Source organism: Anomalospiza imberbis, chromosome 5, assembly GCF_031753505.1.
Source record: "Anomalospiza imberbis isolate Cuckoo-Finch-1a 21T00152 chromosome 5, ASM3175350v1, whole genome shotgun sequence".
Classification (NCBI taxonomy): domain Eukaryota; kingdom Metazoa; phylum Chordata; class Aves; order Passeriformes; family Viduidae; genus Anomalospiza; species Anomalospiza imberbis.
The window spans coordinates 5,828,248-5,840,213 of record NC_089685.1 but is presented as its reverse complement, the minus strand read 5'-3'; the positions used below and the strand labels follow the sequence as shown (position 1 = coordinate 5,840,213).

The following is an 11,966-nucleotide window of genomic DNA, read 5'->3' as shown; positions in this document are numbered from 1 at the left end:
TTGCAGTCTGTCGTTCAGCCCAAAGCTATCTCTGCTGCACAGCTCGCTCTGCAGAAGTGGAGGTGAAATAAGGAGCAGAGGTGTCACCAGCCATTTGGTCTGATGCAAGCCTATGTCCAAATCTTGCATGTGTGGGTTCTTCTTGTTTTGTTATTGGAGTTTTTGTTTCGTTTTCATATTTGTTGTTTATTTTCTTTTTTAGTTTCTTTTTTTTTCTTTTTTTTAAGACAAGCTGACACACAAATCTTGATCACTGAGATCTGTAGCAGTAACTACACGCGGACAAACACAATCTGGAGCTTTGCTGTTGTGGCTGCACCAGTTTAATGTGGTCTGGTACCCTAATTAAGGAGCTGTGGTGTTCAGAAGTCACTTGGCAATCAGTGGGTTAGTTTTCATCATCTTTGTGCCCTACAAGGGTGTGAGTGAGGAGGAGATGAGGCACTGAGATAAGGAGAAGCTTTTAATTCATTTTGTAGGTGACCTAAATTCAGCCCCTGTGGCCATCATGTCAATCCCACAGTCTTGTCTGCTAGATTACTGATGTAAGTAATGGTGACACGTGTATTTATCGAATGTCCTTCTCTGTGGCTTCAGGAAGGACATCTCAGGGGGGAAAAAAGTTGCTTGGAGATTTAATGATACTTGTCATCAGTTCTGTTTTCCTTGAACTCTGGTTTATCCTAGCACCTGACAGCGCATGCCACAAAAATGTGATGCATTTTTCCTGTGAGGTTGGCTTATGCTGTGGGAGATCAGACATCTCTTCTGCTGCTGAGGCAGCAAATGTGCAGAACTGGTACATGACTTACTGAAAATAATGCAAAATGCAGATGTGGTGCCCGTACAGAGACTGGAAATCCCAAGCCTTTGTGCAGGGTCAGAGCTTTAATCAGGGCTGCACAATCATGTGATCTCTCTCTCTTTCTCTCCAGCTTTAGATTTCCTCCTGTGCTGCAGCAGTTTTGGGAGGGGAGGTGATGTGTCCCATCTCCTGTTCTGAAAGAGGTGTCTGAGCTCCTGGGTCATGAGAGAAAATCTGTGCAAAGCGTCCTCCCCTGTGCTTCATACGCAAGAAAAAGCTGAGACTGCTCAGGGAACTTAAGCACAGAAAGACCTAATTTGCAGATCCCAACAGGCACGTACATGGCATAGATGCAAACCTGCACAGTCCTGCTGAGATGACAACATTTCTGAGTGCAGCAGCAAAACTCCAGATAGCTGGGTAATTACAGTGGCAAAAATTATGTGTTTATGGCCCTTTAGGAGCCTCAGGTGATAAATGTTCTGTGGATTGCACTCCCACGTTTGAGTGCCCACACTCTGTCCTGGTATCCTGTGGTTCCTCCTGCCATCAGCGACACTTTGGGCATGGTGTGTCCAGGCTGCTCTAGCTGTGAATTAACTTCTCCAAAGTAATCCCAGTTTTCCTGGGACCTTTGGACCTTCCTGGGACCTGTTGACCTTTCCACAGGTCAAGCAGTGACTCAGCAGCACACCTGCCCTTGCACACGTGACTGAACGTCTCCTGCTGTGTGTTTCATCTCCAGCACTGCTACTTCCTAAAGTTAGAAGCAAATAAAAGTCATGCTTCATGAAAAATAAATCTTTATAATTTAGGTCTCCAACACCACCTGGTCTTCCATCCTGTCCCCTAACCTCTTCCAGGATAACATTTTCTGTGTTGATTGTATTAGTGTAGCATGCAGTGAAGTACAGTCAAAGGCTAATCTTTTTGTGATTGAATATTAGATTCCTCATTTCAAGAGGCTCTTACAAACAGCTTTTTGTCAGACTGATGGAAGATGGCAAGGATGGAAGAGAACTTGAGGGAAAAGTACATGTCTCTTCCCAAGGGTTTTATTCTCTTTTCCTTCATAGCTTTTACACTATGGCAAATAGTATAATTTAGAGTTGTAATTTCGAAAAAGATGTTCATTACTGAGAAGGCAGCTTGATCAAATCTTCCTCAGAAGACACTTAATTGACAGTGTTTAGGACTGACAACACACCTGAGATGGATTACCAGCAATTCATCCTTGAAGCAGAAGGAAAGGAACAGAAGGACAAAACAGAAAGAAAAAAACCTGGAGCTGCAGGATCCAAAAAGGAGTAAACATGCAACTGAGTAATACTGATCCTGTGCTTCCTGAACCCTCTTTAGAAGTGTAAAAAATTGCATATTAAAATCCATTAATTGCTTTTTTTGCAGGATGAAGATCCAGGACAAACACTGCTGCTCCTCAGGCAAAGCCAGTCCTTTACCCCTTATGCAGAAGGTGGAACCTGTCCTAGGGACTGGTGCTCCCAGGACTTTCCATTCCTATCTTAAAACAACCCTCTGCTCTTTCTTCTTTTAATCACTTTTAATAGCTCTATGACTTGCTCTCTTCTCCCTACTCCCAAAAGAAAATATTTGCATGCAGGTTAGAAAGTGTGGTGTCCAGAAGGGACCTGGCAGTTAAAGCAAAATGTACACATGATGCAAGTAAAATATAATATGACAACACATAATACCTGTCCCCAACCACCACCCAGTTCTGGAGGGTCTGACTTTGATTATGTCTCTCCTTGCACTTTATGAGTCTTCTATATTTACATGTTTGCTGCTGCTCAGCCTCAACAGTTGTACTTTTTATGTTAGGTAAAAGCAGGAAAAGATACACTTGGATGTCTAGTTATTTTTGTTTATCATGGGAGGGAGGATTAAAGATAAATTTTCAGAACTGGCCTCTCCCAGAAAAGTAACTTGGTTTTGCTTTTGCTGCTCTCTAGAAAATAATGTGGGATTTGGGATGTTCATGAGAATACTGGGCCAAACAGTCAGCATAGCAAAGGGTCTCTGCTTTGTCACCTCACAGTTAAAGGTCTTGCTGTGAATTTGGCAGGTGAAGGGGGGAGGGACCAAAACGTCTTCCTCTGCTGTTTGTGTGCCAATTGCGTTTGTGTTTAACACAGGTTTTAACACTGATACCCAGGAGGAAAGGAGGATTCTGTCCAAAGACCCTGAGGAGATGGAGCTGCTTCCCTGCAAGCCTGGGTGAGGAGCCTCCAGGAGAGGTGAGCTGGCAGATGTGTCCCTGGGTGCAGCATCCTCTGTGAGCTTGCACTGACCTGACTTTCTGCTCTGGGAGTGTTTTCTTGTGGGGGTGCCCTGTTCTCTCCCTGTCAGCTGGAGGCAAGGCAGCTTCTGGATTCACTCCCCGTGGTACAAAAGTCTCAAAACAAAACACTATGTTACCTAATTGCGAGAGCTGAAATTATTTATGGACCTGGCCTTTGGAGTCAGAGTCTCAAACTTCTTTAATTACCTTTGGGGATCTGTGCACAGAATACCATGGTGATGAGAATAATATTTGGAATTCAAGTCTTGTCTAGTGTGCTTTAGCAGCTGGAATGGGCAAGCAGCTGATTATGACCATAACAGAAATAATGCCAGAAACCTACATGCCCAGAGTTTGGAGTGTTGGCTTTTTAATCAGTTGCCTAAAACTCTGGTTATCTTTCTTAAGCCCTCCTGGAAACAAAATTTGGAAGGAAAGCTCCTGTTCAATATTCAATATCCTTGTGCAGTGTGAATCTTTACCAATAAAACTCCTCAGCAAAGGAGGAAAGACTAGAATGTAAATTGTTTTCTTGATACTGCTATCTGGAGCATTAATATACATCCACTAAAACCCAAAAACTGAGCATGCAAATTATTCCCATTACAGGTCCATACCAACATTGCTGAAATTAGTCTGAATCTATCGTTGCTTGATTCAAACTTTATAAAATCTCTGGGGACCACTTACATGTTTAAGGTGATTTGTTTCTCCAGGGAAGCCATCCAGACTCATTAGCAGACCATGGCAGTTGTCAGGACTGATGATATCTGGAGGCAGCTGCTGTTTTCCAGCTCACCTCTAAGGATCCACTGAGGCACAGCTACACAGGACTCTCCATGGGATGATGTAAGACTTGGAACCACAGACAGCCCACATTCAGCCAGATCACAGCACAAATCTATCAGCCTCAGCCACGTGGGATTCATCTGAGCAAACAAACTGGTTGTCTAGTCTTGCTTTGGCACCACGGGGAAACTGGCACATTCAAGGCATGATTCATCTTGCCCTAAAGCTGATATCTAAAATAAGTCAGCTGAGCATGCTGTAAAAGTGCCTGTTTCCCTTCATGGCTACAAAGGATGGGAGGCTCAGTGAGGCACAGATGTCTCCAGCGTGGATGTTTTGAATTAGGCAAGATGAATGCTGTCTATGCTGTATTTTTTTAAAATGCCTTTTGGGATGGATGCTCAGGTCTGAAATTGGAAGTACAAGTTCAATTATAAAGTACAGTGTCCTCAAGGGCCCTCGAAGAAATGCGTTTGCTCCAAGTTCAGCCCTGATCTGAAGCCCTGATGCATCTTTTCCCAGAATTTAGTGACTATAACTTGACAGACACTTCACTGTTTAGTCCTCTCTATCCCTTTCATTTAGCAACTGAGTTCAAAGATTTAATGGATATTTTTAGAGTTTGCTCACATTAAAATTGTTTGGACCAGGTAGCATAGACATTTCCTCCTTCTTCCACAAAGAGCTCTAGGATTTGTAACAATGAAAGCATGACTTTGCCCCAAATGGCTGTTTTCTTAATTTTTTCCCCCTTTGTCTTGTGTCATCTATAACATTTTGATTGTGCCACAGCTCAGAGAGAAGTTTTGTTTTTTTTTTTTTTTTTTGAGTAGTTTGGAACATCTTGAGCTTTGATTTCTAATCAATTTGCACTAACAGCTATGGAAACCAGTATAACAAGCCAGGTCTTTTCTGCCTCTTTCTCTTTCTTACATTTGGAAAAATAAATCTGAGCAGGGACGTGAGTCTTGTATAATTACTCTTCCATTTGTATTTCTAGACTTGTCAATCTGGCAAGCGCCACAGACCAGGATTAAAAGCTTTCTCCTTCTCTCTCAATCAGAGATTTCATTTGCTTCCGTGTTTTACAGTAAATATAATCACTTCAGCAGGAGATGGTTTTGTCCTCTGCTCTGATGTCTTCCTAGTCAAGGGAGTTCTTATTAGCAGCTTGGATGTGAAGTGACAGGAGCCCCCCACGCCGAGTGCCATTGCAGCTGCAGGCAGAGCCATCGGGGCTGCAGTCCCTGTGGGGCACCTGCAAATGTGTGTCCCCAGCAGGAAACCCAAAGATCTCCACTCCTCCATTTCTGGTTGGGGTTTAGGGGCTCCAAACGAGAGTTGGAGTCAGACTCAAGCACCTTCCAGGTGATGCCATAAATCAGCTGGCAAAAACAGACTGTGCAGATTCACCTTAACTCCTGTTTAGTCCCAAACACGGGTTCTCTGGGAAGCTCCTCCGACCAGCCACGGTCCACAGCCAGGGACACACGGAGTTTTGCTCTTTTGCCCTGGAATTGGCCCCAGTTTGGTGGGAAGGGGAGGTGCTGGATCATGCCAAGGGGATGGAGGGGCTTGGACTGAGGGCCTTCAGTGTGGATTGCAAATTATTTACCTTACTGTAGAGGAGAGAAATAAAGGAATTTTTGAGTAGTGAAGAATTGTACACTGGGAATTTAGATATCTCTTAAGACAACAGCAGAGCAGAGAGTTTAAATATTGTTTTCTGTGCATTTAAGCACCTGAATTCCACTGGCACCTCATTGAATTTGTCTTTGTCCTTTTTTTTTCACCCTGACTTGCAGGCTCTGTGCCTTGATTTCCAACACATAAACACAACACAAAATACAACAAAAAGAAATTGGAAACACTTTGGTTAAGCCTTGATGAAAGCTGGTATGTAAATGCAAAGACTTTAGACTGTCTCTCAGTACAGAGCAACCCTTAGCACTTAGTTGTTTATAACTTTTGCATGGTCAGACCCATGGATACACCAGTGCTTCAGTGCTTTCACTGTCTGCTTCATTTCTCAGCATCTGAATTTGAGAGCAATATCTGGTTTCATGCAGTGCAAGTCCTTTGCCAATCCTTCATTAAGCAAAAAGCAAACCTACTCCTAAGCCCCAAGGATTTGTTTTTTCCCCCTGTATCTTCTCCACCAAGTTCAATCCCTTTATGAGGACAAAATTGTATATTTTTTACTTACTGACATCGTAAAAGTCAACCTAAGAGCTGATATTTCTATTCTTTCCTGTTGTCACCACTAATAAATATTCTGTGGTGGGGCTTGAGCTGACAGTTGTGATGAAGAGATGGGGTGGCACAGAAATACTTGATCCTCGGTGGCTGTGCTGACAGCTGGTGTGGACTGGCACGGCTCCAGTGGAGATCTGGCCCCTGGTCCTGGATTCGTACAGGGAATCCATCTGCAAAGGCAGAAACCATTTTACGGACTGCCTTTCCCCTTCAGCCTGACAGGTTTTAATAGCTGATATCAGGGTGCTGTTGCACCATAAAAGGTATCGTAGAAACCCACAATTAAGAGCAACCTCGCCTCGTAAAGCTCTTCATTTAAGCAAAGAACAAACGGACATCAGAGGACACAAGGGAGAGGCAGCCTGGTTTTCCAGGCAGGTGAGGCTTCCAGCGCTGAGCTATCCGAAGGAGAACGGTGGAAGCGAGGAGCTCGGGAGCGCTCCTCTCCCGACGAGCGAGCAGCGGAGCTGCCGCAGCCGGGCAGGGAGCATCGCAGCCCGCCCAGCGAGGCCGCAAGCTGTTGCACAGCCGCTCGGCAGCCAGGAGCGGAGCGAGCCAGGCGCCGGCCCGGCAGCCGAGCGCGCTGCCGCCGCCGCCGGGAGCGGCCGCGGGGCCGGGCGGCTCGGCCGCGCTTGGCAGCGGAGCGCGGCAGCCCCGGCCAAGCCGGGCCCCCGGAGTGCGCGGCCGCCGGCAGCGCTTCTGAGGCTGGCAGATAAAGAGGCTGTGCCGGGACCACTTGGCACACAGCAATTAACGGGCAGAGACGGCACCGAGCAAATACTCCAGTTGCGGATCCAGGCGGTGCCAATATGTTTTGCCGTTCCGCGATTGTGGTCTGGAGGCGGCAGCAGGGCTGCTGCGCTGAGGGGTCTGTTCAGCTGGCATTTCTGCTGTAAACCTCATTTTTGAAAAGGGGTTATAATTCGGCCGTTTTTAATTAACGAGGGGATTAAAGTTGGCACATGGGCACTGAAGGGCTGTTTGTTGCTGGTTTCATTTATTTATTTTTTTTTAATCCAATCTGTTAGGCCCATCTCAAATAATATTCTTTGTTTCCACTTGCCGGGATTGACTTTAAAGACCTTTAAAGATCTCTGTGCATATGTGTGTGCTTTTATCTATGTGCAAGAGAAAAGAGTTTTATCAAGGTGAAGAACCACATCAGAGTAGGTGAGCAGGTTGCTGAAAGATCCCACATTCCCAAAGCTACCATAACTCATAGCAGCTCTGGGCTGGAACACGGAATGCAGAAGCAGTTGCAAATTTTTTTTGCTGAATTTTGCAGAATGTTGTCCACTTGGGACATGCAAAAACTTTTTCCCAAACTTAGGCATCATTTTTATGCACTGTACTTTGATAAATAGATATTAGTATTGCACAGCTTCAAAAAGAACCAGGCAGCTGCTGGTAAGTCACTATTAGAATACATAAAACCATGTAAATACAATGATACTGTAAGTAGTGTAAATAGACTATATTATTCTAAATCCCAAAAGTTATAGGGCCATAAACCTCTCAACAACTGAAAAATTTATTCCAGTTCTCTATTTTTCCCAGCCACTGGAAAGTTTTTCCCTCACATTTAAACTGAATCTTCCTCTTCTTAACTTAATCCTATTAATTGTCCTATATGCCCCGGACCTGGAAAACAGACTGCCCCTTGCCTTTTTCAGCACACTTTTCATGTACCAGAAGGCCATTGCCTCTTGGCACTTGCTTCTTTGGGTTTTCCAGCTTTCCCGACACAGCCTCTGAAAATTTGTCTAGCCTTTAAAAAAAAGGGTGTCTCACCGCGTTCTAGCTGGTCCAGCCTTCCCAGGAGTGATGAAGATTTTGGGTGAAATTTCAGCAGGGTCCTTGCTGTTGTCCCTTCAAGCTCAGCAATATTGCACCTCTCAGTCCCTCTGCTCTTTCACGGATGTTTTCTTAAGCATCATCCACAGATGACCACGATGCATGGAGTGTGCAACTGGACCTGTCAGGAGGAATGGCAGGATCTCTGCTTTTGTAAATCTTCTTCATACCAACACCCAGTGGGAAGGGTCTGCAGCTGGCTGCATTGGAACTCTCGAGCTGGTGACTGGTAGATCCTTTGCTGCTCACAAGAGCAGAGCTGTGTGGTGAGTAGAGGGATAAGAGTGAAGTGTAAATCCCTCAGGCTCTACACTGCTCTAGCAAAAACCCTGCTGGCCATGTGAACCACTTGCACAGTTGATAGAGCTTGTTCTTCACAACACAGACACCCTCTGCTCTCACCAAAAGTCACATCCCAGATGAGCAAGTCTGCAGGTTTGGCCCAGCTTTGACCTCAGTCTCTGGGCAGCTGCAGGAGTCTCTGAGCTGGTTTGGTAATCACCATGAGCTACTTTCCTCTGTCTGTGATGCCTGTCAGTTTGTTGGCCAGTGGCCATCCCAGCTGATGTCCATCTTCCATTTAGGAAGGACATTGAGATGCTTGAGCGTGTCCAGAGAAGAGCGACAAGGCTGGTGAGGGGCTTGGAACACAAGCTCTATGAGGAACAGCTGAGGGAGCTGGGGCTGTTTAGCCTGGAGAAAAGGAGACTCAGAGGTGACCTCATCACTCTCTACAAATTCCTGAAGGGTGGTTGTAGTCAGGTCGGGGTTGGTCTCTTTCTCCAGGCAGCAACTGACAGAACCAGAGGACACAGTCTCAAGCTGCATCAGGGGAAATATAAGGTGGATATTAGAAAGAGGTTTTTCACAGGAAGAGTGATAAAATATTGGAATGGCCTGCCTGGGGAGGTGGTGGAGTCACCATCCCTGGATGTGTTCAAAAAAAGACTGGATATGGCACTCGGTGCCATGGTTTAGTTGAGGTGTTAGGACATGGGTTGGACTCGATGATCTTGAAGGTCTCTTCCATCCCAGACATTCTGTGATTCACCCTGTGGCTGCTCTCCCATCTTTGTAGATAGACAAGATGGAAATTCTCCATGCAAAGCAGATGGGTAACAAAGGATGGGTTGTCCTTTTACATCTAGAACTCGGGGTGGGTTTCAGCCTGAAGTGACACCTACATTCGGTTTCTCTGTATATGCTGAAGCCTTTAGCTCCCATTATTTTCAGTGGCGATGAAGCTGATCTAGAGAGCACCACAGTCAGAGCAGAGCAGACAGTCAGGGCTTCATTTGTTTGACCCAATGCAGGTGTCAGTCCAGAAAAGAAGAAGTCTTGTTTAGATCTCATGTCATACCTGCCAGCCCCATGTCCTAAGCTTAACTTCCAGTGGAGCTGACTTGCCTTGTGGGCTCTGTTGTGAACCCAGGCACCAAAATCCCACAGTGTTTTTTAAATCTGGTGCCTCAGAGCTGAGGCCTGGCATTGAAACACCACCTCATCTGTTTTTCAAATAAAACACTCCCAATGGATGAGATTTGGAGGATGCTTTGATTAAATCTGCAGAGAAAATATTTTAGGTACAACATAGTTGCTACATAGATTTCCAGTGATTTTTATAACTCTGCTCTCCCTCTACCTTGATGTGCAACCAGGTGTGTTTCCAGACTCAGTTTTTGGACAGAAGAACAAGTCAAAAGCCATGGAAGTTGTTGAAGAAATCCATGTGCTTTGCTCAAGTCCCTGCACCATCCATGGCTACACTTGTAGGCAGTGCTGAGGGCTCAGCTGAACTGATCATTCCCAAAGTGAGAAAGGGCTTCTGTGTGAGCAGTGACCTCACCTCAGTGACTACTTTTGGCAAAACTCCCCCTGGGCTGATTTCACTCCATTCAGAGGTGACACAAAACCCAGAAATCCAGAGCACTGTTCAAGAAATGCTGCTGCCTTCTGCTCTCTGGATGGGAAAGTTCCTTGCAAAGCTTTGGTTCTTCTCTCCTGTCTTCTTTCCTGGTGGCATCTGTGTGGGAGGGGAAGGGCAAGAGCAGGGTATTCCCTTCCTGTGAGGGCTATTTCTGATTTGGGGGTTTGAGGAAGGGTATTTTTGCAGGAAGTGTGGCAGTTTGCATCGCCTGGGGCTTGTTTGTCTGCTATGGATCTCTGCCCCCGAGCGATGAGGCCGCAGTTTGAAGGGGTGCAGCAATCACTGCTCCCCGGTGTGATGGGTTTGGCACCCAGGGTAGTGCTGCTCCTGGGGTGTGTGTGTTTGTCAGTTGAAATTTGTCTGCCATTTCCTTGATGGAAGCGTTGAGTGACATGCATTCCCTCGGGAGATATTTCCATGATTTTATTATTCTTCAGGCTCCTGTGACTTTTCCCAAGTCCAGTTGTTGGAGCCTCAGGTTCGAGCATCTGCTCAAGGTGCCAGCAGGGATAATTTGGCCCTTCAGCAGCAATTATGTTGGCCTCTGCAGCTCATGGTATGCACAGTTTGGGAGTGGGTTTCTCATGTAAAACCTCAAAACCCACAGTGGAAACCTCTGTCACTGGATGCTCAGTGATACAAGGTCCACCATAATTTTTCACTTCTGTGAATTCCAACAATGGCTTGAAAATGAAGATTAAAAAGAAAACTAAAACTGCTTTTGCTTTCTTTTTAGGAAGAGGTATATACAAGACTGAAATTTTCAAGCTTTCAATGACACACGAAGTACAAATACAATTTCAGGAATGCTGGCCAGCAGGAAAAGCACCACTTATTTTGAGTTTCTTGGTAAAATCATGACAGTTGACAACACCAGGCAGCAAACAAAAGCTACATAAAACAAACTGGTTTTATGAGTGTGTTATCACTGCTTGCACTTCTCTGGCCTGAATATTGACATTAGATCAATTAATTAATATTAATTTAAAAACAATTAATTGATTTGATTAATTACTTAATATTGATTTTAAAAATCTATGGTTGGCTGTGAAAGTTTATTTGTCCCTGGACTTCAGACGTCTCTGATGACCCTGGTTGAGAGTGAAGAGTTGTTGATGGGTAGATCATGGTGTTGTTCCATCTTTACCACAGTGAAAGGAGACACCACCATGTACCTCACAACTACTCATTCATTCCCACCCCCTGCCCCAATGGGGAGGAAAATTAGAAAAAAAAAGTAAAACTCACTGATTGTGATAAGAGGTTAATAATTGAAACAAAGTAAAATATAATAATAATGCTCATAATAACAATGATTAATAATAGTGATGGAAAGGAGAGAGAGAGGAATAAAATAGTAAAAAAGAAAAGTGATGCAGAACACAATTGCTCACTGCTCCCTGGCTGATGTCCAGTCTGTCCCCTGGCCAACTCTCCCCCAGTTTATGTACTGAGCATGATGTCCTGTGGTGTGGAACATCCCTTTGGCCAGCGTGGGACAGCTGTCCTGGCCGTGCACCTCCTCCCTGGCAGAGCCTGGGAAACTGAAAAGTCTTTGACTTAGATAAACTCTATTTAGCAACAACTGAAATGTCAGTGTGTTACCAACATCTTAAATCCCAAACACAGCACTGCACCAGCTATGAGGAAGAAAATTAACTCTATCCCAGCTGAAACCAGGAGAAGACACTTGGGGTTTTTTTTTTTGTTGGTTTGTTTTTGGGAATTTTTTTCATCGTGAAAGTGCATCTACTCCAATGGTTTGATTTTTCAGGTTGCCCTGGGCCATCTGTGCTGTGCCCACAGGTGCAGGTCAATTTGTGTAGGTTCATTCCCCAGCTTGTTCTCCCCAACATGCAGCTCTGAGAGTAGTTTGCTCCAGGAACCTCTTCTCACTTCTTCTTTTGACTCCACCAAAACAGGTCCTCTCTGTCCTTGCATCCCTCTATAATGGACCCTGAGGTAGATTTTGAATATTTTCAGTAAATGGGGGTGGGGTTGAATTAATTTCTTTCTATTTCTGGCCAGAGGAAGAA

General features: G+C 45.0%; 3 long non-coding RNA genes across 4 annotated transcripts; 2 read left to right on the top strand and 1 right to left on the bottom strand.

Annotated features, from left to right (window-relative positions):
- The first annotated feature begins 1,477 nt into the window (after positions 1-1,477).
- Positions 1,478-4,560, top strand: LOC137473632 (uncharacterized). The gene is made up of 2 exons (XR_010998900.1): positions 1,478-3,060; positions 3,821-4,560. It is a non-coding gene; the product is annotated as an uncharacterized lncRNA (long non-coding RNA).
- Positions 4,561-4,812: 252 nt separating this feature from the next.
- LOC137473630 (uncharacterized) lies at positions 4,813-6,735 on the bottom strand. Its single transcript, XR_010998897.1, has 3 exons — positions 6,430-6,735; positions 6,100-6,319; positions 4,813-5,512 (listed from the first exon to the last, which is right to left on the bottom strand). It is a non-coding gene; the product is annotated as an uncharacterized lncRNA (long non-coding RNA).
- On the top strand, positions 6,295-11,086 carry LOC137473631 (uncharacterized). 2 transcript variants are annotated; one of them, XR_010998899.1, is made up of 3 exons: positions 6,295-6,412; positions 10,368-10,486; positions 10,667-11,086. It is a non-coding gene; the product is annotated as an uncharacterized lncRNA (long non-coding RNA). The 2 variants fall into 2 exon arrangements; XR_010998898.1 differs by lacking the exon at positions 6,295-6,412 and adding an exon at positions 6,829-6,950.
- Positions 11,087-11,966: the final 880 nt, after the last annotated feature.